The sequence below is a fragment of the Heterocephalus glaber genome, unplaced genomic scaffold (genome assembly GCF_053883595.1).
Source record: "Heterocephalus glaber isolate CG9 unplaced genomic scaffold, H.glaber_assembly_v1.0 deba00000071, whole genome shotgun sequence".
NCBI lineage: Eukaryota > Metazoa > Chordata > Mammalia > Rodentia > Bathyergidae > Heterocephalus > Heterocephalus glaber.
Genome location: NW_028258137.1, coordinates 18,982,905 through 19,008,546, shown reverse-complemented (window position 1 = coordinate 19,008,546; position 25,642 = coordinate 18,982,905). Strand labels below are relative to the sequence as shown.

The window sequence follows — 25,642 nt, the reverse complement described above, 5'->3', positions numbered from 1 at the left end:
GGAAACATTTCTTTGCATCTTAAAATACTATGAATTGTTTTATTAGAGGTTATCTGATGATTACATTACTATGTTATTATATTATTAGCAATCCTAAGTCTGATTATGCCAGCAAGTGATGAAGTTTGTTTTCATTCCATGATACAAGGATGTAATACAATTTTTTTAAACCACAGTTAAACTTCTATGTTATGCCTTTACTAATTTCATGTATATAATATTCGCTGTAGAATGGGTTAGCCCATAAAGAAAGTAGTGTGCTTTTCTATATTTAACCTTTAAATTTTAATTCCTTTAAAGGTGTTGATAAATTTTTTGTTTACTAAAAATAAGTGTGACTCCAGTGCTGTAAAAAATAAAATTAAGAGAAAAGTGGGAAAAAGCTCTGTAGGCTTAAAATTTCATAGTATTTAGGAATTACTTGTAAGTAACTAATTCTTTTAATATAACAGGTTTAATTTGGGGAAAACAATCTGAAAACTTTAACTTGGAAATAATTTAAAAAATTATAAGGATGTAGGGTCGGGGATTTGGCTCAGTGGCGCCTGTGCCTGCCATGCAAGCATAAGGTCCTGAGTTCGATCCCTGGTACAAAAAAAAAAATAAGGATATAAAAAGTTCTGAAGATTAAGTTTCTGGGAAAACAGTTTTGTTTTGTTTTGTTTTTGATACTGGGGATTGAACTCAGGATGTTGTGCTTGTGAGGCAGGCAGCGGCACCACTAAGCTAAATCCCCGGCCCGTGGACTTAAAATTTTTAAAGAAAATAATATTTTTTGCAGCCCATTGTATACTGTCTTTCTTCTATTTCCAGTATGTATATCTATTTCTATCAACTTTATGTTACTTTTCTCATCAGAGCAAGGTCCCGGGTTCAATCCCCAGTACCAAAAAAAAAAGTTACTTTTCTAAGTGTCATATTAAGTACATTACCTATCAATTCATTTGTAAAACGTAAGAAATGTCTAAATATTAATTAAAGACTTGTATTAGGCTGTATTAAGGAAAGGTTTCTAATCTTGCATATATACAATGAAGAATTTTTTGTTTAATTTTATGAAATTAGATTTGATCTTTTGGGTAACCAACTAATCTTTGGATTGGGAAAAGGAAAACAGATTATGGGATTTAAAAAATAATAATAAGCAAGTAATTTGCTTTCCTGTGCTTTAGCTCACTTTATTGGAAATTTAAGGCAAATTTACCAATTTCGCTACTTGGTAATTCTTATATATATATATATATATATGGAAAAACTTGGAAGTCATTGTAAGATTATGATGTCTGTCTGGTGCATGTATGTTTGGCTAAATGAAAAAAATATTTTTTCCTTGTTCAAAACACTTCCTTAGATCTTGGTGCAGTGGCTCATGCCTATAATCCCAGCGCTTGACCAGTCTGGACACTGTATTGAGACACTGTAAAACAAAACAAAAAACACTTCTTCAAAGTTTGTTTAATGTAGGTAGGTAGCTCACACACTTAAAGGCATAAACCAAAAATACTTTGCTTTCCCCTCAGCTCTTTTTTTTTTTTTTTTTTTTTGGTACCGGGGATCGAACTCAGGACCTTGCGCTTGCAAGGCAGGCACCGGAACCACTGAGCTAAATTCCGGTCACCCCCCACCCAGCTCTTAATACTAAACTATTTTTAGACTTCAAGATTGACATCTCAAAGTTACTAAAGTCTTCCAGTATTTAATAACTGATAAATGGATGTTAATACTGCTAGAAGGTATGTTTGCTTGAATTAATAAAATCTGGTGACCAGTTTGAAGACTGCATTATCCATGTACTTATGCTAATGAGATGTTTTCAGTTTTACAACCAAAAGTAACAAAAATGTTAGGTGGTTCATTAACATTGATTTCAGAAGTTTCTTTTTCTGTAAAGGGACAGAGAGTAAATATTTTCAGTTTTTCAGGGTTATGGTGTCTATGATAGCTATTCACCTCTACCATTGGTTTGTGGTGTGTAAGGAGCCAGTTTAGTGTGTAAACAAGTGTGACTGTGTCCCAAGAATAGTAACATTTAAGGCAAGAAAAATAGAGCCAGGCATGGTGGTGTACACCTCTAATTTCAGCACTCTGGGAGGCTGAGGCAGGAAGATCACAAGTTCTAGCTCCACCTGGGAAGTTTAGCAATGTGGCAAGACCCTGTCTCAGAAATAAGAAAACAGCTGGGGATGTGGCTCAGTGGAAAGGTCCTGGGTTCAATCCTCAGCACTGAAGGAAAAGAAAGAAGACAGACAAAAGAAACAATCTTCCTACTAGTAAATTGTTGCATGCCATTTGGACATAGTACTCCAATTCATTAATCATTCTGCAGATGACTGGTACCCAGGACCTTTGTACTAATCTACATCCCCAATTTTTTTTTTTTTTTTTTTTTGGTATTTTTTAAGATGAAATCTCACTGAGTTGTCTGGGCTGGGCTCAAACTGAGTTCTTCCTCCCTCAGCCTCCTTAAGTACTGTGAGCCTCACCTAGCTTTCCAATACATTTAGAGGAAAGGTACTGTCCTGCATATTATCATCTATGCAGCTCAGGGCTCTTTTATTTCTTTCTTCCCTTGTTAAAGTGTCTTTTTATAGCCAGTAGATTTTGTTTCTGTCTTCATAGGACTAGGACTAGAAGCAAAGAAAATTGAAGGAACTTCCCCAAATGTTAATTGTTTTTCTCTGCTTCTTATATTGGATCCCAAATGAGTATCATCTTCCCTGTTCTCTCAATTTAGCTACCTACTAAAGCAGATTCTTTTTCTTTTTTTTTTTTTTTTTTTTAAGCAGATTCTTTTTCTTCACCATCAAGGGGGAAGGATATTTACTTTTTTTCCTTTTTTCAGTGGTACTGGGGATTGAAACACAGGGCCTTTGTATTGCACTACATTGCTGGGCCCCAGGCTGGACTCAGACTTTCAAATCTCCTGCCTCAGCCTTCCAGAGTGCTGAGGTTACAGGCATGTGCTACCACACCTGGCTAAAAATTGTGGTTTTTGTTTTTATTTTTGTTCTTTCAGACAGGGTCTCACCATATCCTTCAGGCTGGCCTTGAACTCACTGTGTAGCCCAGGCTGGCCTCAAACTGTGGTTTTAAATAGATAGTTCTGTGTAAGGAAGTTTGCCTATGAGCAGAGACCTGAAGGAAGTTTGGAAATGATGCAAGTGTCTGAGGTGAAAGATGTTCCAGGCAGAGGAAATAGCCATTGTAAAAGGTCCAGGATGATAAAACAGTGAGCAGGACATATGACTGGTTAGACTGCAAGAGAGCAGAAAGTGAGATCAGGGTGATAATAAGAAGACAGTTTGGGTGACTGTGGTAGGCCATTGTAATGATGTGAACTTTTATTCTGAGTGAAATGGGGAGTGGGTTCAGGTTTTTGAGCAGATGAATGACATGGTCTGTGCTAGGTTGTGACAGGATCACTAGCTTCTGGTTGATAATAGACTGTAATGGGTGAGAGTGAAGCAGGGAGGCCAGTTTGACTATTGTAGCAATCTTGGCTAGAGAATAGGGTGGTAGCAGTGGAAGTAGTGTGAGGTGGATGTGTTTTGAGATAAAGCAGACAGGATTTGTTTATGGATTGAATGTGGTGTATGAGAGAGGAGTTAAGAATGACACCAGCTCTTTGAGTAGAGCAACTGGAAGTATAAAGTTGCCATCATCTGAGATAGTGGATGGAGCAGGGAGTGGGTTTGGTCAGTCTGGGACAATGGTGGCAAACTATGGTGCTCACGCTGCAGTGGGCATGCAGAGCCCTCTCTGTCAGTAGCAAGCCAAGTTGCCCCATGTTGCCCCAGCAGCTCAGCATTGGATAACAGCACATAAAAAAGCACACCAAATCCAAGCTTGCATCTCTCAATAAAAAGCTGTTTATATCATCAAAAGCTCTGTTACTGTTTTTAAGACAAAAGATGGGGCCGGGGATTTAGTTCAGTGGTTTCGCCACCTGCTACGCAAGTGCAAGGACCCAAGTTTGATCCCCGGTACCAAAAAAAAAAAAAGACAAAAGATGTTAATGTATGAATTTTTTCTAAACTAAAATTTCGGTATTCAGGTTTAATTGCAGTGTTGGCACTTTGTGATAATTAAGTGGGTTTTGATTTGCAGTTTAGGCAGTCGGTCTCTAAAAGGTTTGCCACCTCTAGTCTAGGGCATGTGAATTTTTTTTTTTTTTTTTTGAGACAGGCTCTTCCTATGTAGTTCAAGGTGGTCTTGAGCTCACTGTGTACCTGGGATGGCCTTGACTGACAATCCTGCATCAGCTTCCCAAATGCTAGGATTATAGGTGTATGTACCACCATGCCCTGCTGAGCATATGAATTTCTGATGGTAACTTGTTACTGCAGCTTTTGTTTCTTCACCATTAACTTCTAAAGCTGACATTGCTTTCATAAATGACCCTTCATCTGCTTGTCTCAAAAATTTAGTGGCCTTTAAAAAATAGCTTTATTGAAATATAGTGTAATTTACAGTCAATAAAATGCACCCAATTTTATTGTATAATTTGAGTTTTTAACAAATTTATGCACCCATGTGGATCCTACCACAACTAGTCCCCCCACCCCTGATGTTCCTTCATGTCCCTTTTAGAGGAATCTGGGAGTGGTGTGGCTCAGTGATTCTGGCTCATGGTCTCTCATGAGGTTGCAGTCAAGCTGTTGGCTGGGGCTGTGCAGTCTCTGAAGATGTGACTAAGAGCCAATGGACCCACTTTGAAACCCACTTGTGGCTCCAGTTCCTAAGTGTGTGTCCTCTATAGAGAGAAAAAGAATGAAGTTACCATGCCTTTTTTTTTTTTTGGTACTGGGGATTGAACTCAGAACCTTGAGCTTTCGAGGCAGGCGCCAGAACCACAAGCTAAATCCCCGGCCACCATGCTTTTTATGATCTGTTTTCTGAGTCCCTTGCCTCTTCTCCTCTTCATTAGAAGCTGTTCACTAAGTTTAGCCCACACTAAGCGTGGAGAGGAGCTACACATGGGTGGGAACACCAGGAGACTGGGATCATTGGGGCCATTTTAGAGACCAGCTACTGTAATACTCACTTAAATTAAGTAAATTTAGAAAAACATAGACTATTAATAGGAAATAAAAAGCTCCATATTCTTTTATTTGAAGTAGGATTTTTATGGCTTAAGAAAATGGGTTCATGGAAATTAGACCCTTTTACTCATTTTTTTTGCTCATGTGGTTACGGGAATATTTTCAAACCAGGAATCTTTAATGAGGAACTTCTGTTAATGGATGACTAACCATAAATAGGTACTTCACGTGTGATCAAGTCAGAGCACAGAATTTTATTTTCTAGTTTGGAAATAATGTTTGAAACTTTATTTTTCTAAGTTTAATTTTATTTATATTTTAAAAGATGGAAGCTATACTTTTTCTAACATTCCAGGGAGATTTTTTTATGCAAAATAAGTACCTATGATAAATTAGACCATTAACTCCAAATTTTTTCAACTTCTTGAAACTTTTTTTTTTTTGGTACTGGGGATCGAACTCAGGACCTTGAGCTTTTGAGGCAGACAGAGGCACCCCTGCCCCTATGTTTGAAACTTTTGCACCGAGGTGTCTAGTGAGCCATCTACATTGCCTCTTAAGGGTCTTTCTCAGGAAAGATTTAAAATAATACATTATAATAGGGAGATCATCAGAGTAATCAAAAAATAGTATTTCCTCTGTCTGTAAATAGAAATCAGAATATCAACTCTCATCATGTACTTCGCATGAGGATTAAATAAGGTACCAACATATATGAAAAATGTGTTTTAAATGATAAACATCTGTCCAGAGTTCAGTTATTTGATGGTTTGTAGAGTGAGATTATATGTAAGTGAATCATAGCATTTTGATGCTATAGTGTACCTTCAGTAAGCTTTACTTAAGGCCATATTTTGTTGGAATATTACATATTTCCCAGGTGATCATCCTTGTGTATTATAAACCCTGATGGCCAAAAAGTTCTTAATTCTTCTTAAAACTGCATCCCTCTAATTTGGCTGTCAGAAGACAAGGAAAAAGCAACTTAATGGAATTTAAATCATTTCTAAGTTAAAATTTTATGGACCAAGCAACTTCCTTTGATCTTTCGTCTTAGGATCTATTTCCAATTAACTTTTTATTTCAAATGAATGCAGATGGTTATGGTTGACCATAAATTATTACTCTTGAGTGGTCAGATTAACTTTATTTAATCTGTATTTCATAAAGCTTTGTTGAGATTTTGAATTAGTGACTATATATACCTACTATGTGATTCTAGTTTATGACTAAAGAGTACAAAAATCATTTCATAAATGAAAAAAATGAACTTTACAATGAAAGTATTTGTTGACCATTTTTTCTATGAAAATTGAATATCTAGGGCCAGGGATTTAGCTCACTGGTTCCAGCGCCTGCCTCACAAGCACAAGCTCCCGAGTTCAATCCCTGGTACCAAAAAAAAGAAAAAAAAGAAAAGAAAATTGACTGTCTAGTTTTACTACATTGGCCTCAGAAAGAGAGAAGTTAAATTTTATTTATGGTTGTTGCATTTCTACTTAAGGCTATAGTTTAATTAATAGTCAAATAACATTAATATCAGACATTGAGAAGTAGCTATATTATTAAATACTATTTAAAATTTTGATAGGTTGTGACTGTTTTTTACTTTAAGACAAAACATCTTTTTATCATTCATTTCATGAGTGTAGAGTAACAAAGCAAAATTTAATACCATTCAGTTTAAAAGGACAGGATCTTATTTTAAAAGGCCTTTTCCAAAAGTCTTCAATTGTGCTTTTTTTTTTTGGTACCGGGGATCAAACTCGGGTCCTTGCACTTTTGCAGCAGGCGGCGAAACCACTGAGCTAAATACCCGGCCCTCTGCTTCTTTTGAAACCTTTTGCTTACTTGCCTGGAAGATCTTTGTCCCAAAATAAATATTCTGTTTATATACCATCCACAGTTTACAGGGTTTACAGGAATCCTTGATGTTAGCTTCAAGAAATTTCTATTCATGTTCAACAAGTTCTTTCTCGTTTTTACACACCTTACTCATTCCAAATAAAAGATAATTGTCAGTTTCCCATAGCATGTGCCTGTAATCCCAGCTACTGTAGAGACTGAGGCAGGAGGATCTCAGGTTTTGAGGTCAGCCTGGGTAATGTGAGATGCTGTCTCAAAAAAAAAAAAAAGAAAGAAAGAAATATCTGTGGTAAAGCTTTGGAGTGTGATTTTTCCCGAGAGAAAATGAAACAATTAGCTTGTGACATCTAGATTTTAAGTATTTTGATTCAATTAAAATATTGGGCCAGGGATTTAGCTCAGTGGTTCCGTTGCTTGCCTTGCAAGCACAAGGACCCAAGTTCGATCCCTGGTACCAAAAAAAATATATATTAAATATATTTTCTAGCACTTAGTTGTCAGTTTAGCATATTGAAATTAATAATCTGGTTTATAAAATGTTTTAAGTATGTTTATACTTTAAGAACTGAATCATAAAATTTAGAACTGGAAGTTGCAGGTTTATATTTTTAAAGAAAATGCTTTATTTCAATTTTAAATCTAAGGGAATTGACTAATTTAAAAAAAAAATAGTGTTTTAAAATTAGTATGTCATAGTACCTCCTAGTTAGAGTTACATGGATTTTTTTTTTTTTTTCAAGACAGGGTCTCTCTATATATTCTAGGCTAGCTTGAACTCATTATGGAGCCAGGCTGGTCTCAGACTTGAAATGCTCCTATGTTAGCCTCCTGAGTGCTAGGATTACGTTGCATGTGCCACCACACCTGGCTTGAATTTGCATATATGACAAATGCATCTCTGACGCACTTGAAGATTGTATAGGTTCTTTTTCCTTTCTGCTGAACTGCATCGTTACATTTTAGTGTAAGGTAAAAATTTCAGACTCAGACTTACTTGACTTACATATTCCAAATTAGGGAAGGCAGAAGTAATGTGTCTGAGAGAAGCATCCCTGTCTCTTCCCCTTCTTGTTTCTGCCTTCTACCCCAGTTCTTCAGTGATTAATTCAAATACCACAAGAATAAAAACTGGTTTGTTGTTGCTGTTGTTTGTTTGTTTGTTTGTTTAAGACAGGGTTTCCCTATGTAGTTCAGGCTGGCCTTGAACTCTTTGCTCCAAGTGCTGGGATTATAGCCGTGTGCACTACCACTCTTAGCAAGAATAAAAACTGCTGAGATGTTACCAACTGAAGGAATTAGGGTTTTTTTCAGTGCTAGGAATATAATACAGGGTCTTGAACATCCTGGTGAAGTACTATCTTAGTTACTTTTCTTTTGTTGCTGAGACAAAATACCTGACATCCAAAGTTAAACAGGGAAAAGTTTATTTAGCTCACAGTTTGTAGAAGTTTCAGTCCATAATCGGCTGGCCCCAAAGCATGGTGGCATGGCAGGCAGGCATTACAGAGGAGAAACAGTTCATGGCGGGCAGAAGATAGCAAAACAAACAAGAGGGACCTTAACAGCATCTTTCTTTTTCTTTTTCTTTTTTTTCTGAGACAGGGTCTCACTGTGTAGTTCAGGCTGGCCATAAACTTCACTGTGTAGTACAGGCTGGCCTCAAACTCATAGATCCTCCTGCCTCAACCTCTGGAGTGCTGGGATTACAGGCATGTTTGACCATTCCCGGCTTTTAACAGCATCTTTCTGCCCCCTTTGTATCTACGCTACCAGGATTAGGGTGGTGTCAAACCAATCAGTGGACTCATTTCATAATCACACCCCTAATCCCAGCACCACACAGTATAGATCCAGCCACTTCTGAAAAAGCCCCACTTAGGACTACATGAGGCTTTGGGTGGACATCTAGACACAAGCCATAACAAGCACTCTACCGTTGAGCTGCATCCCTTGCCTAAAAATTAATTTTTTGTCACCCTGTACTGGGGATTGAGCTCAGGACTTTGTAACACTGAGCTACATTTTCAGCCCTTTTTATTTTTGAGACGAGGTCTTGCTAAGTTGCAAAAATGCTCAGGCTGGGCTCAAACTTGAAATTCTCCTGCCTTCACCTCCTGAGTGCCAGGATTACAGGGATGTGCCACTACACTCAACTAAATTTTACCTATTTTAAGTGTACACTTAAATATTCCTCCTGGCAGTATTGCCATTTCAGACAGATGCAGTGTTGTACTGTGTGTCATGAGAGTGAAAGGGCTAAATCTTGGAAATGGTTAGCAAGTTGTTTCTGTGGACACGATCCTTTTTTCTATATATGCAAGAAGTACTATATTGAGCCCTTTCATGTTTTAAAACTTCAGATGTAATGGAAGTTTTATTTCCAGATTAAACAAGAATAGCCAAGTGTGTGGCACATGTGTGTAATCCCAACACTTAGAAATTCTGAGGCAAGGGCCAGGGATTGAGTACAGTGGCCCCTAATCTGCCTCGCAAGCAAAAGATCCTGAGTTCCATCCCCGGTACCAAAAAAAAAAATGCTGAGGCAGGATGATTCTGAGTTTAAGCCCAGCCTGGGCTACATAAAGTTTAATGTCAGGTTGGACTACAAAAAAAACAAGACAAAAAGCCAGCCTAGATTAATGTGATTCAACATTATCACCAGAAGAATTTAGATGTTTTCAAAAACACACATACTCTGCCCATATAGATATTCAAAGTGTGTTCTAGGTAACAAAAATGATAATTTCTTTCTTTTTTTTTTTTTTTTTTTGGTACTGGGGATTGAACTCAGGACCTTGCGCTTATGAGGCAGGCGGCAGTACCACTGAGCTAAATCTCTGGCCCTAAAAATGATAATTTCTAATAAGTGTATTTTTTTTTTTTCCTCTGTTACCAGAGATTGAACTCAAAGCCTCTCATCTGCTAAGGCAAGCACTGTAACACTGAACTACATTTCTATCCCTGAGCTACATCCTCAACCTTGCAAAGCTGTAGTCTTTGTCTCCAGGTTTTGGTATTCATCTTTGATGTGACCTAGTGTCATTCATAAGTTTTACTCATTTGTTTTGCAAGGTTTGATATCCTTTTTTGATATGGCAGCTTATGTCCTTCATAAGAAAATGTTCTTGTATTTAATTGACAGTTTGCTTTGTACCATTTGAGTGTTGATTCTCTAGGAATGATCCTGTTGATTATCTTTTTTTTTGTTTTTTATTTTTGGTCTCCCAGAGAATTTCTTGTGCTTTGTCTTTAAAAACACTTACATTTTACTATTGAGTATTTAATTTTTTAGTTCTAAAAATATTCCTCTTTAGATAGCATCCTATTGTTTATTGGATACAGTATCTTTATCTATGTATATAATTGATAGAGCTTTGTTTTGTTTTGGGTTTTTGTTTTGTTTTTGAGACATCATCTCACTACATAGTCCGGGCTGGGCTTAAACTTGCTATGTAGCCCAGGCTGGCCTTGAATTCATGATCCTTCTGCCTCAGCTTTTGGAGAGCTGGTATTACATGCATGCACCCCTACAGCCAGCTTAATTTAAAATAGTTATGTAGATAGCATGATAGGAACATGTTAATGCTCCCTCTTCCCCAGTATTAGGGATCAAATCTAGGGCTTTCAACCTGAATTACATCCCCAGCCTTTTTTTGAGATACGGTCTTGTTAAGTTGCTAAATTGCCCTTGCTGGGCTTGAATTTTTATGATCCTCCCACCTCAGCCTCCCAGAGCCCTGGGATTATAGGCATACACTACCATGCTCAGCTCATGTTAAGGCATGTTTTATGAATTGGCAGAAAAGAGCTTATATGTTCTTGACAAAATTCTGAGTGGTTAACACATTCATTTATTGAATATGTTTATATGTATAAAATACGCACAAATTTCAGATTTATTCTCTAGTTTTATGTTTTTTCATTTCCCTTCTGAACTTGAAGAAATACCTTAGTAAATTACATTAAATAAGTATAAAAGTAAAAAAAAATAAGTACAGAAGTAGCTATTTTTGTGTTTACATGCATCCCGATTATGATTCAGAGGCAAAGGAGATTGAATGTAGTGATTATCTGGCAATCAAGAGGCTGACTCAACATTTATGAAAAGGGAGGAGCATGTGGCTAAAGGAAGATGAGTCACAACCAGATGTCTTCTAAAGGAATTTGTTAGTCTACAGAAATGATTACAACTAGGGCCTGGGATTTAGCTCAGTGGTTCTGTTGCCTGCCTCGCAAGGGCAAGGTCCCGAGTTCGATCCCCGGTACCAAAAAAAAAAAAAAGAAAGAAATGATTACAACTGAATAGCAGGGTATGTATTTCTTCAGTGGAATGTCTTGTTTTCCTGGGTGCTTATGGCCATCCCATTATTACTGGTTGTCTGATGATTCATTGGTTTGTGGGTAGGAACAACTGTTCATTGTCTGGGAAAAATGGCTTCTTTCTCTTGGAAAAAAATACTGTGTAAAAAAGCATTGGTGGAAATGTATGTATAAGCAGTCAGTCTTTCCATGGTGCTCTCTATGTTTCATAAGTTTTATGTACATACACTTGTCCAGTGAAGGAAGTACTATTTAGTCCTGTTTTGCATGTAAGGAATCTGGGGCTTATAAACAATGGTAGTTTGTCTTAGACATACTTGATAAAGCTATAATTAAAACCCTGGTTTTATTGAAAGCTCATTTTGTTTTTACTCTTTCCATACTGTCTTGAGGTTAAGCATACTAATACTCCTTTTCTTTAAAAAATAATTACATGTCATAGGCATGTTTGTGAATCACTGTCAAAGCACCATGACTGTTGATTTCAGGGTTACAAATTTCAGTGAGTTGATGAATTCACAGAGATGGAATCTGCACATTATGAGGATTGTTTGTGGTCATTGTGGACATGTGAAGAGTGGCAAAAATGAGTCACTTTCTGAGTGTGTTCCCAGTTGAGGTCAGACAAAGGCAGTGCTCTGCCATCTTGTTTGACCTCTAATGTTGTAAACAAGTGTCTTCTTTTGAGCTTTGTTTAGTATCATATTTTTTACATTTTTTATGCTTTTTGTTGGTGATTTTGCTGTTTAAGATGGCCCTCAAGCATAGTGGTGAAGGTTACTTAGTGTTTTTAAGAGCAAGAAAGTCATGATGTACTTACAGAGAAAGTATGTAGGTTAGATAAGTTCCCTTCAGGCATGATTTATAGTGCTGTTTTCTGTGAGTTCAATGTTAATGAGTCATCAATACATTTTGAATAAAGTGCCTGGGCAGAAACACATAAAACAAGATTATGTATTGATTTGGTGAGGATGTTAGGCTGGAAGGGACACCTAACTCTGTATTGCTCCTAAAAGTAGTAATTTAGTATTCACTAATTCATTGTTCATAGAAATTTTATAGCCAGGCATGGTGGCACATGCTTGTAATCCCAGCACCCTAGAGGCTGAGGCAGGAGGATTGCCACAAGTTCAAGGCCATCCTGAGCTACATAGTGAGTTTAAGGCCAGTCTGAATACATAACAAGACCCTGTCTCAAAAAACCAAAAGAAACTTTATAGATCATGAGTATGTGTATCTGTGTGTGTATATATATGTATATGTAGTACTTAATGGTTTACTTTAGTTAATATTTTACTTTTTTTTCATCTAATGGGTACTGTAAACATCATCCTATATTATGTAGCATCTTTTTAAAGATTAAACTGTTTGATTTGGGTATTCAACTCATTGTGGGCATCTGTGTTATTTCTAATCTTGTGGCCAACTTTAAAAGTAAACATCTTGTAATCAAATATTTTGTGTACATCTTTTAAGTTTTAGGATACATTCATGGTATGGAATTGCTGGATCAACAGAAAATGCACACTTATTTCCCCATAATGCTTTCTAGAATTGCTGGTCAGTTTATACTCTTTTTGGTGGGGAGAGGGTTGGTGGGAACTGAACCTAAGGCCTTTCACCAAGTGATGTCCCCAGTCCCCCACTCCTTTGTTTTGAGACAAATTCTCTTTTTTTTTGGTACCGGGGATCGAACTCAGGACCTTGCGCTTGCGAGGCAGGCAACGGAATGACTGAGCTAAATCCCAGGCCCAAGACAAGTTCTTGCTAAGTCACTAGATTGCAGAAGCTGGGCTCAAACTTGCAGTACTCCTACCTCAGCCTGCTAGAGTTTTGAGATTACAGGAGTGCACCACTGTGACCAGGTTCACTCCTGACGATGTAAAATTTGATTTTTGTCCTGGTAGACTTTATTTTTTTAAAACAAGGTGTTGCTACTTAGTCTAGTCCGGCCTTGAACCTCGCCATGTAGCCCATGCTCTTCTCAAACTCACCAACCTACCTCAGACTCCAGTGTGCTGGGATTACAGGTAGGTGCCAACGCACCTGGGATGAAGTTTTTCAGCTCAATTTTAAATTTATTTAAAAATAGTTACCTTGCGGGCCTCGGCACCTCCCCATTGCCGCTGTGGCCCAGACAGCGGGTAATGCAGATGGAACATATGGAACATCATGTGGACCACGGCCAAGCCCCCGCCTCCCAAGAGTGCGCCCCCCAAGCCCACAGCCTCGGCCAGCTGCGGGAGCTCCGCCTGTAACAGAGGCGGCCCCGATGGCACAGGACCCGCGGATGCTGAGGCGGAGATGTAGAAGACAGAAGTAGCTCAGGGTCCTGGAGGAATGGAGGACATCCAAGCTCATCCAGGAACTATGGAGATGGCACTCCCTATGACCACATGACCAGCAGGGACCTTGGGTCACATGACAATTTCCCCACCTTTTGTCAATTCCAGAATACAAAGTAAGACAAATTTTATGTTAACTTGCACTCTGAGTGTTTATGTTTAACCATAGAAGGAGAAATTGCCTCAAAGCAAGCTTCGGTGTTTAGGAACTTGGATATTTAGCCAGTTTACTATAGAAATCTTAAGTTGCAGAAAAATATAACAATCTATGCTTGCTAAAAGCATATAAAGGACTAAGTTTTACAGTTATGTGGAATTAATTTACGTGATTCTGAATCTATGTGGAAATGTCGACTTCCTTAGACAAAGCAGTTATCCCAATGACAATGCTGCAATGGTAATTTTCTTGAACAAGTTTGAGGGAGTCAAAGTGGTGAATATTTAGAATAATATCATCATTGAACTTGTTGGTTGCCAAGGACATAAAGTGTTAGCTGTGAGTTTTTTTGGAGTTACGGAAATAAAATACTATCAGTGGATTTAGTTTGCTTAAGTCAGAGTAGTGCATAAACTTAAGATTGAAGTGGATTAAAGATCTAAATATTAAAACAAACACTAAACTTGCTGGAAGATAAGTTAGGTAGAACTCTTGAAGACATTAGCATAGGAAAAGACTTTATGAACAAAACCTCAGTAGCATGGGAACTAGCACAAAGTCTTATTAAAAAGCTTCTGCACTGCAAGAGAAACCACCAACAGAGCTAAGAGACAACCTACAATGTGGGAAAAAAATTTTAGCAGCTGTACCTCAGACAAAGGACTACTATCTAGAATGTATAAAGAATTGAAAAATATCAGACTCCCCCCAAATTTAAAGACCCAATTCAAAAACGGGCATCTGAAATGAACAAAGAAGTAAAAGCAGCAAATAAGTATGTGAAAAAATGTTCAACATCACTGGTCATTCAAGAGATGCAGATGAAAACAACACTGAGATTCCACCACACCCCAGAAAGAATGGCTGCTATCAAGAAATCAACCAATAACAAATGCTGGCGGGGGTGTGAGGAGAAAGGAACCCTTCTCCATTGTTGGTGGGAGTGCAAACTGGTGCAACCACTGTGGAAATCAGTATGGAGATACCTCGAAGAACTAGGACTAGAGGTCCCATTTGACCCAGCTATTCCCCTGCTGGGTATCTTCCCAAAAGAATTAATCATACCACAGCAATATAAGTGCACCCATGTTTATAGCTGCACAGTTTGTAATAGCTGAAGTTTGGAAACAGCCCAAGTGCCCATCAACTGGAAACTGGATAAAGAAGATGTATTTTTTTAATAAAATGGAGTACTACTCAGCCATAAAGAACGAGAAACTAGAGACATTATAGCTAAATGGATGCATATTGAGGCCGTACTCTTAAGTGAAATAAATAGGACACACGTGTAAATACCAAGTAATTTTTCTGGTGTGAGAAACTGAAAGTGTAAATAAGGATTAAAATGATTAAAACAAATAATTGATAATTTGAAATAGGAAGAAAAGGTCCAAAGGGGTAAGGGAAGGGGAAAGGAAAGGAGGCAAAGGAAAAATTATGACAAAAGGAAAAAATGGAAACAAAGTCTTTGTAAATAGGGAAGGGGGTGGAGAGGGTGAAGGGAGGACAGGGAATGGGGAAAAAATAAAAACCAAGATACATCATGTACAGGTATAAGTACCCAATGATAAATGTAAATGTATTGTATTACCTAAAATGTACCAATAAAAGAATTTAAGCAAAAAAATAAATAAAAATAGTTACTTTGTTTTTAATTTAGTGTATTTGATTGTTAACATTTTTTCATAATTTTTGTCCATTTATATTTATTTTGTTCTAAACTCATTTTTTTCCATATGGTTTAGCCATCCCAACTAGTTAAATATCCTTTACCATTGATTTTAAATGTTGCCTTTTTTATATATTAAGTATTTGTACACTTGGTTTCATTTTTGGATTTTCTTTTTGTTCTGTCTTCTGACTGCCACATCATTCTTACACATTTACTGATTGTATTGTACTGTATTTTAATATCTGAAAGGGCAAGAGATTACTGTTTCTAATATTTTCTCGGGTAACCTGATTCTTTCATATGAATCATAAGCTTATTTCTCAAATTCCAGAAAACATTATTTTGACATTTCATTGGGATTTTGTTAAAATAAAGATTTATTTGAGATAGATTGGCAGGTGTAGTCTCCATTCAAGAACATAACTTCTCTGGCCGGGGATTTAGCTCAGTGCTTCTGCCACCTGCCTTGCAAGTGCGAGGTCCCAAGTTTGATCCCCAGTACAAAAAAAAAGAAGATAACATCTCATTAGTTACTAAAATCTTTTTTAGTATTTCAGAAAGATGAGATTTTTTTTTCTTGCAGAACCTACATGTTTCTTTTTTGTTTTTGTTTTTTTGGTTTTTTGGTACTGGGGATCGAACTCGGGAGCTTACGCTTGCAAGGCAGGCAGCGGAACCACTGAGCTAAATCCCTGGCCCATGAACCTACATGTTTCTTACTAAAATTAGTACTTGATACTTTTATTGTTGTTTTATTTATTTTTAATTGCTATTTACTCTTTTAATATAGAAAAATTGTTGCTTTTTCTGTATTTATGACCAGCTATTTTATTCAGTTCATTATTTTCACTTAATTTTTCAGTTGACTCTTCTGATTTTTGTGTGTATAGATAATCTTCAGATAATACTTTCTAGTCTAGTCACGTTAACATGCAGCTTTGTTAGTCCTTTGGTCTTTAAAGAGATTTCACAGCTGCTAAATCTACCTCTTACAGTTTTCCTGTCAGTGATACTTTCCATAACCTTACACGAGTCCTCCCTATTTAAATTTAATTGGTGAAGGACTGGGGATTTAGCTCAGTGGCTCTGGTGCCTGCCTCACAAGCTCAAGGTCCTGAGTTCGATCCCCGGTACCAAAAAATAAATTTAATTGGTGAATTCACCTTAATTTTTACAGTCTTTTAAAAAAAATTAGGCAGTTCTTTCTCATTAAAAACTTTTAAGTTAATGAGCAGCACCATGGTGGTGTTGGAATATTTTTGAGTGGGTGATACAAATCTTCTTTAAAAATTCATTTTATTGGGCCAGGCATTTAGCTCAGTAGTGCCATCGCCTGCCTCGCAAGCGCAAGGTCCTGAGTTTGATCCCCGTTGCCCCCCCCCCAAATTCATTTTATCCCCACTGCTGTTATCATCATACCATGCACATGGGTGACAAGTAATAAACAGGAAATTAGTACAGGAAAGGTACAAGAACAAATTTAAATTTTACCTGTTTTCTGATCTTTTATTAATCAGTGCTTAAATATTGGGACCTTCCAGAGTAATAATCATTCCCTCTTAGTGGTTTTGAACTACTTTGGATAATAGAGTCACAAATGTTTAAGTTCTTAGCAGTTTGTTACAAAGAAGTGAAATATACTTCCAATTGAAAGGGAATTTTAGCTGGGGACAGTGGTTTATTCTTACCGCTGTGAGAAGTTGAGGCAGGAGGATTGCAAGTTTGAGCCCAGTCTAGGCAAATTTGTGACTTAGCAAGACCTCATCTCAAAAATAAAATAAGAAAAGGGCCAGAGATGTAACTCTGTGGAAAAGCCCTAGGTTCAGTCCCCAGTACTGACAAAACATCAGGGGTTGAATGTGGCATCTTCACTGCTTGGCTTTTTTTTTTTTTTTTTTCGGTACCGGAGATCAAACGGAGATCGAACTTGGGTCCTTAAACTTGCACAGCAGGCGGTGAAACCACTGAGCTAAATCCCTGGCCCAACTTTATGGTTTTCTTTTGGTACCGGGAATCGAACTCGGGACCTTGCATTTGCGAGGCAGGCAGTGGAACCACTGAGCTAAATCCCCAGCCCATTGCTTGGCTTTTGTTAATAGATTTGACAGTTTGTTTCTGTGCATATTGATTTTGAGACTCAACACTGACATGCACAAGGATCTTGTTTGGAAATCTGCATTGTTTTAATTACCTTGAAATTGTCTTCATCTTCATTAAAGTCACTCATTTGTACCTTTTTGAGACAGAGTCTTGCTAAGTTGCCTAGACTGGTCTTGAACTTGTGGTTCTCCTGCCTCAGCCTCCCTAGTAGCTAGGATTATAAGAATGCATCACCACACCCAGCTTAAAAATATATAATATTTTAGAGAAAAAGATAGTTGAGGATGCCACTGGTTATCGCACATTTAGCTATTCTTAGAATAAGTAGTCTCAAGTGAAAGAAGGAACTATTTATACAGGTTAATAAAAAGTTGACTGGGTTTTCTCATACCCTTCCTTTTGCACTTAAATGTCAGAAAAAAGGTTACTAATTTTTAGCTTCTAAAAGTTTGATGAGTTCACTAAGTGAATGATATTTATCATCTGTCAAGCTCTATGTTTAGGAGACCTTGGTGTCTTGTCTGTGGAGGGAATGGAAGAATGGTGTTCTCACTGTCATAATTTGCTTTGCACACCCTTTTGAGAATCTAATGAAAGCAGTCATCTTGCTTAGAAAAAGGCACATGTGGTCAAACATACATTTTTACACAGAACTTTGTGAGGTTTCTGGTCTTGATACTTAGCAATAAACCCACACTTCCCTCTAGGTTCTCTAAACTCCAGATTAAGAACTACTTTATCCCCAAAATTTAAAGACCCAGTTCAGAAAGGGGCATCTGAAATGAACAGACATTTTGCACACAAAGTAAAAGCAAATAAATATACAAAAAGATGTTTAACATCACTGGTCATTCGAGAGATGCAGATGAAAACAACACTGAAATTCTATCTACCTCACCCCAGAAAGAATGGCTGCTATCAAGAAGTCAACCAGTAACAAATACTGGCAGGGCTGTGGGGAGAAAGGAACCTCCCTTCTCCATTGTTGGTGGGAGTGCAGACTGGTGCAGCCATTGTGGCGATCAATATGAAGATACCTCACACAGCTAGGAGTAGAGGTCCCATTTGACCCAGCTGTTACCCTGCTGGGTATCTTCCCAAAAGAATTAAAAGAATCATACCACAGTGATACATGCAAACCCATGTTTATAGTGGCACAATTTGTAAGAGCTAAAACTTGGAAACAGCCCAATTCCGCATCAACTGGAAACTGGATAAAGAAGATGTGGGTTTTAAAAAAAAATAAAATGGAATACTACTGAGCCATAAAGAATGAGAAACTAGAATCATTTATAGCTAAATGGATGCACATTGAGGCCATACTTTTAAGTGAAATAAATAGGACACACGTGTAAATACTGAATAGTTTCTCTGGTATAAATAAGAATAAAAATGTATAATAATGTGAAACAGGAAGAAAAGGTCTAAAGGGGAAGAGGAAGTGGGAGGAATAGGGAAAAGGAAAGAAGGGAAAGGAAAAAAATATGAGAAAAGGAAAAAATGGAAACAAAGTCTTTGTAAATAGGGGTGGAGGGGTTGAAAGGAGGGTAGGGGAATGGGGAAAAAATAAGAACCAAGATATATCATGTAAAGGTACAAATTCCCAATGATGAATGTCATCATATTGTATACCTAAAATGTACCAATAAACTTAATGAAAAAAAAAAAGAACTCCTGCTTTAAAAGCAGTGCTGGGTTAAATGATCTAAGATCCCATAACATACTTAAGTTACCTTATGTAGCTAACGTCAGGGAAATTTTCACTTGGGGAGCTATAACTTAACCATTAGCCACTGAGTTCTTTACATGTTTTCCTGTAAGCCCACTAGTTATTCATAGCCCATTCTGTGGACTTGCTCCAAGTGCTTCCTTTTCTTTTATTTACTTCTTGGGGGTAATCAGTCTCTCTTCCTTTCCTCCACATTTAAATACCACATTGTTGGTGGTTACCAGATTTATAAAACCAGCTGAGATCTCTTCTCAAAATGCTAGAATCCAAGATGCAGCTGCCTACCGAAAACCTCCATTTGGATGCTCATAGATGTCAGTTATGTAACAGATAAAAATTGTTGCAAACTTTTTTGTCTGCAGCAGGGACTGGCTCTGTAGTCCAGACTGGCCTTGAACTTAGTGAACCTCCTGCCTCTTTGAGTGCTGAGATTATAGTGTGCTCAACCACACCCGGCTCCTTTTTTTTTTCTTTTCTCTCCAGTACTGCAAATGGAGTCTTGAACATGCTAGGCAAGTGCTCTGCCACTGAGCTACGCCCCCAGCCTGCAAATATTTTTACAACAGTTTTATTGAAATGTAATTTACATAGCATAAAAGTCTTTCTAAAAATATATAATTCAGTGATTTTTAGTACATTCAGAGGTGTAGAGCCATCATCATGAATTTTAAAACATTACCCTTTGATAGATGTGTTGGTGCAAGCCCATAATCCCAGCACTTAGGAGGCTGAGGCAAGAGGATCACCATGAGTTCAAGGCCAGCCTGGACTACATAGTGAGACCCTGTCTCAAAAAATCTCATACCTATTAGCAGACACTCAAACTTCTCCCCTCCCATTAACCCTTGGCAACCACTGTCTCTAGATTTGCCTGTTCTGGACGTTTCCTATATCATTCCTTATTATGACCAAATAATATTCTGTTGAATCAATAGTAGTAGAGCTGATGGTGCAAAGGTTTTTGCTTAACCTCTTTTGCTTCAGTGAGTGAATTTGAAACAGCAGAATGTAAAAGTACAGTGATATTTGAAATCTGGATTGATAAGACCATTGAAAATACTAATAGATCACAAGTTAATTAAAAATTTTGTTATGCTTTTACCTTATCTTTCTTTCTTTTTTTTTTTTTTTGGTACCAGGGATCGAACTCGGGACCTTCTGCTTGCGCTCGCTTGCGAGGCAGGCAGCAGAACCACTGAGCTAAATCCCCGACCCACCTTATCTTTCTTAAAAAAAAAAAAAAGTGAGCCCATAGTCTGTGTGTGTGTGTAACAGAATCCAAGGCCTTAGTACTGAGCTACATCTCCAGCCCATTTTACTTTAGACAGGGTTTTGCTCAGTTATCTAGACTGGGCTTAAATTTGCAATCCTCCTGCCTAAATCTACCAAGAGTTCTGGGATGATAGGCATGTGCCACCCTATCTGGTTTGTAGTTGCTTTGAACTTTCTGTAAAATCTCAAGAACATTCTGTGATATTTAACTTTTGGAAAGATAAGGTATTTTATTGTTTTTATGTGATTTCGCTGCATCTCTTTGTCCATTTAAAAGGCTTTGTAAATTCTATATTGTATAAAATAACTTTATTGCTCTAGAACAATGGGTTTAGTTCTCAGGTCATAGTTTAATAATTTTCCTTTTCAAAGTTTGAAATAAGGCGGCATCATTTTCAGTGAAAAATGTCTTTGTGTTTAAATGATATTATTGAATTACATTACAAAATACCAAACTGTTAAGAGACAGAATTGTATTTTCTTCATACTTTGAGGCTTGGTATTTATAAATATGTGAAAGCGCCAAGCATTTACTTAGATCTGTGCATTAAAAAAGTCTGTTTATTTGAATGGGAACTTCTAAATCACTGGAATCATCAAAATGTTATTTTTAATTAGGATCCCAGACATTAATCTGGGGGTTTTTTTGTGTTTTTTTTTTGGTAGCAGGGATTGAACTTGGGTCCCTGCGTTTGCACAGTGGGCGGCGAAACCACTGAGCTAAATCCGCGGCCTCCAGACATTAATCTTTATTAAGAAATAAGAGCCATTTAAGAATTTCCCAAAATGGATCAGTGGTTTTCTTTGCCATGAGAAAACATTTATAAAGAAGTAATAAATGAGTTTTTAAAGTTTTAGTAACTTCAAAGGGAAAGTTTTTTTACTATGAATGTTAATATGAATAAGCTAAGAAATTATGGAATTTTCAGTTCTAAAAGACATAAACTATTGGTGAGGAATATAAAATCTGATTAAAGTAGTATGAAGTTGGTCTTTCTCTGTTATTAGATGAGTTATTAGTGTAAATTTAAGGCTGGGCATCATAGCATACATATATAATCCCAGGAATTTGGAAGCTAAGGCAGGAGAATTGTGAGTTTGAGGCTAACCTGGACTACATAGCAAGACCTTGTCTCAAAAAAATAAAATTTATAAAAAATTTAAAAACATGAGGTACTTTGGTAGGTGCAATATTATACCCCCATTAGCTGGGCGTGGTGGTGCACACTTGTAATCTCAGCAACTAGGAGGCTAAGGCAGGAGGATCACTGAGAGTTCAAGACCAACGTGGGCTACATAGTGAGTTCAAGGCCAGCCCAAACTGCATAGTGAGACCCTATCTCAAAAAAACTAAATTAATTCATTAATTTCCCCACTGTGTGCTGTTAAAAAGAGTAGGTGGAAATCTTAGAGATATGGTAAGTCAAGTTATAGTGATGTGAAATGCATTGTTTTTAGGTTTACTGAGGTGCTGAGCATTAACTTCTTTGTTTGACTATATGCACATTGATGGAGTTTTAAATTTACAATGTAGAAGGGAATGAGCACTTATCAGAACAGAAGGAAATGTGTGGTTAAACGGTTTCAGCTATAACTGTAGACTGTTTCCCTTGGTCCAAGTGGAAGGAGAAATGGAACTTTGTGTTTTGGGAGTTTAAGGGGGGCTAATCCCTCCTCCCAGTATAGTGGAAACTAGTTCAGCATGTTTTATTGAAGCCCTTAGCAAAAGTGGTTGTGTTTAGCAGTGGAGGGGAATGACATAAACATGTAGTAAAAAGGTATAAATCCTGTAGGTTTTATTTTAGAGATGTCTTGGAAGTAGATTGGCTGGTATATGTATTGTTTTTGTTTTTGGGGCTAACTGGGGATCGAACTCAGGTCCTTGCACTTGCAAGGCAGGCGGTGGAACCACTGAGCTAAATACCTAGCCCCTGGCTGGCATATTTATAATTATTGCTAGTTCTTACTCGACAGCCCTTAAAGCAAAAAGGATCCAAGATTCTTTGTGAGGGAACTACTGAATTTTATAAAGAAAAATAGGATGCTTCTAGCTTTTTTCTCAAAACAAGAAACTGGCTTACTAATTTTCTGAAATTATATAGATAACAGAAATTTTTAGGGCCCGGATTTTAGCTCAGTGGCGCCACACCTGTGCCTTACAAGCGCAGGGTCTTGAGTTTGATCCCCAGTACCAAAAACAAAAACAAAAATTTTTTGTTCAGATGCACTGAGACTATCCAAAGAAAATACAGATTTGGTGGGTTTTTTTTTTCAAATTTGGCGTTTATAGTTTTTATCTGTATCATAATAAAATATTCACTCAAGATGATTACATTAGTATCATCCTCTCTAGGTGGATCTTTATTCTTAAGAACGCTTATTTATTTTGCTTTGCTTTGTTTTGCTTGGGACAGGATCTTACTATGTTGCCCAGGCTGGTCCCCTACCCTTGAATTGAAACAACTCTCTTCCCTCAGCCCTTCAAGTAGCTGATATTACACATGCAAATGTTTACCGCTAAACCTAGCAGCAACAATTATGTTTTTTTGTTTTTTGTTTTTTGGTACTGGGGATCAAACTCGGGACCTTGTGCTCAGGCGGCAGAAGCACTGAGCTAAATCCCCAGCCCAGGAACAATTGTTTTTAGCCAACATGAGAATTAGCTATTCTGTAGTGTATAAGGTACTGTAGGTATTGGATGTGATTCATTAAGGAAGTCTGCTAATTTTCTTATTTAAAAGTGTTCCCATTTACTAAGAATTCAAGATTTTTTTTTTAGGTTTTCATTAAGTTTTATTTTGTTAATATATAGTACTTAATTTCGATAGTGGGTTGAAAAAACTATTTTTTAGACAAATGGTTGATGTTACATGTAGTCAAACTCATGATTTTAAAAGTACTGTATACTGTGTTTAAAAGACTGAAGTAATTTGAATTAAATTTCTTCTAAAACATAGTGCTTTGCCATGGATCATTTATGGATACTTAAGGACAAACTACATACTATCTAATGTTATATAGCAATGAATGTATTACCAGTTGAGGTTCTTTGGTTAAAAGCAGTACAAATCAACTCTGGCTAACTTAGGTTTAAAAAAGAAAAGAAAGCTTAAAAAAGAAAAGCAGCTCAGGCTGAGGCAAGAGAATCAGTTTCAGTGCCAACATGGGCAACTTAGTAAGATCCTGTCTCCTTCAAAAAAGAGAAAAAAATAGAATTTATTGTCAAGGATCTATACCATACCTTATAAAACTAAAGGGAAGTCAGACCTAGTGGTGAATGCCTGTAATCCTGTACGGGGTGGGGGGTGGGGGTGATGATAGGGGACAAACGGATGGATTACTGAGGCCTGGAAATCCCAAGTTTGAGCCCAACATGGGCAGTTCAGTGACTTAGACTTTGTCTTTCAAAAGAAAAAAAAGGCTAAGGATACACCTCAGTCCAAAAGCCCTGGGTTCAACCCTCAATACTGGAGGATGAAAGGGGAGAGAAGTGTAAGAGCCTGAGAGCTTGGTTAGCTGCTAAAGTTGAGGGAAGCAGTACATGTTCTCTTCAGAGGATAGTGAATTCCAGCTGTTTTCCATCTTTATATCTTTCTAACCAAGATTCAGACCATAAGGACAAAAAATCTGGTTGTCCTGGCTTCAGCTGGAAGAGCAAAGATACCCATTTAAAACATTACCTAACTACACACAATTTCTACAAATACTGTATAATTTCCTTTTAAAAGTAACCTGGGCCAGATGTGGCACATGCCTCTAATGCCAGCACTTAGGAGGCTGAGGCAGAAGGATCATTGTAAGTTCAAGTCCAGCCTGACCCACATAGCAAAACTCTGTTTCAAATAAAATAAAATAACCTGGGAGAATTGTGACTAGAAATGAAATCCTAGGAGCTAGGAGCTGGGAATGTAGCTCAGTAGTAGAACACTTTTTCTAGCATGCCTAAGACCCTGAGTTTGATCCCCAGGAGCATAAAAAAAAAATTCTAGTATGGCTGATTCTTTTATAGAATATGTTCAGAGGGAGGGTGGTGGCGGGGCGAGGCAGGCGGGCGGGCTGCCGGGACTTTGGATGGATATGAATGGCCAAGCAGTCTCAAACTTGAGGCCACATGGACAGCCTGGCGCTGGGCTGGCGATGGAGCAAGCTAGAGGAAGTGCCGGTTTCGAGGGACGCGAAACAGGCATGCAGGACATCAGAAGCCAATGGACATGAGCGAGGCAACTATCAGGTGAACGCAAGACGAGTGTCCTGGGGGCCTGGAGGACAGAGGACACGGAGCCTCTTCCAAGAGGCTCCCCCCCCTGCACCATGGCCCCTGATTCCTCAAAACAGTGGAAGGAACACAATTCAGCCTTGCCCGAGATGTATTGCTGGGGAATCAGGGCATTTTAACCATACTGAGAATCGTTAGAAATTGGAAATTGGGCAAAGGGAAGATTCCAGTTTCGATTTTGAATCCTCAGTGTGACTGCAAATGTAAATCCCTTACAAATAGTTTTGGCGCCCACCTGTTCAAATAGCAGCCTGTCTGCTGCTAGATCGTCCTCTCATTCTGGTGATACACTGTCCTCTACACGAGAACCAGGAGAGTCCATGTCACTTCCAAAGAGCCCCCAAGTTGTTATGATTTGCTACAGCCTCCATTCAGATGTGTCTTGCCTAAGAGAAAGATCAACTGCATTATTTAAAAGTTTAAAAAATGTTGTATCAAACTTCCTATGAGGTTTGGGAACCATGTGGCTTATGGAATCATGTCCAGATGTTGCCCTGCTTTTATATTTCTATATTGCTTTATGAGTGTATCCAGGACTGCTCATGTACTCTTTTTAATTAAAAGACTTATTTTTATATTATAAAATGCTCTTGAAGTGAATTTTACTAAACAGTATCCAATCTGTTCTGTGTCATTCTCCAACTGAAGTTATCAAGGACAGCACTCCTTTTATATTAAAATGGAAATTGCTCATTTAAAAAAATATATGTTCAGAGGGTGTTGTTTCATGTGTATGTGTATACTTTCTATAATTCATTTTATAATTTTTTAAAACAAACTCTGGGGTTGAAATAAGTAAGCTTAATCCTTTATTTTCATGCATTTAATGGCTTTTTAATGGTTTTCATATCTCTTTTCTGTGA

The 25,642-nt window shown here is 37.6% G+C and overlaps 1 protein-coding gene and 1 pseudogene across 6 annotated transcripts in view; both read left to right on the top strand.

Annotated features, from left to right (window-relative positions):
- The window catches only part of Cbfb (core-binding factor subunit beta), a 59,889-nt gene that overhangs the window by 7,840 nt on the left and 26,407 nt on the right, over window positions 1-25,642 (top strand). The window lies entirely within an intron of this gene.
- Window positions 5-25,641, top strand: LOC147830642 (uncharacterized protein C10orf143 pseudogene; annotated as a pseudogene).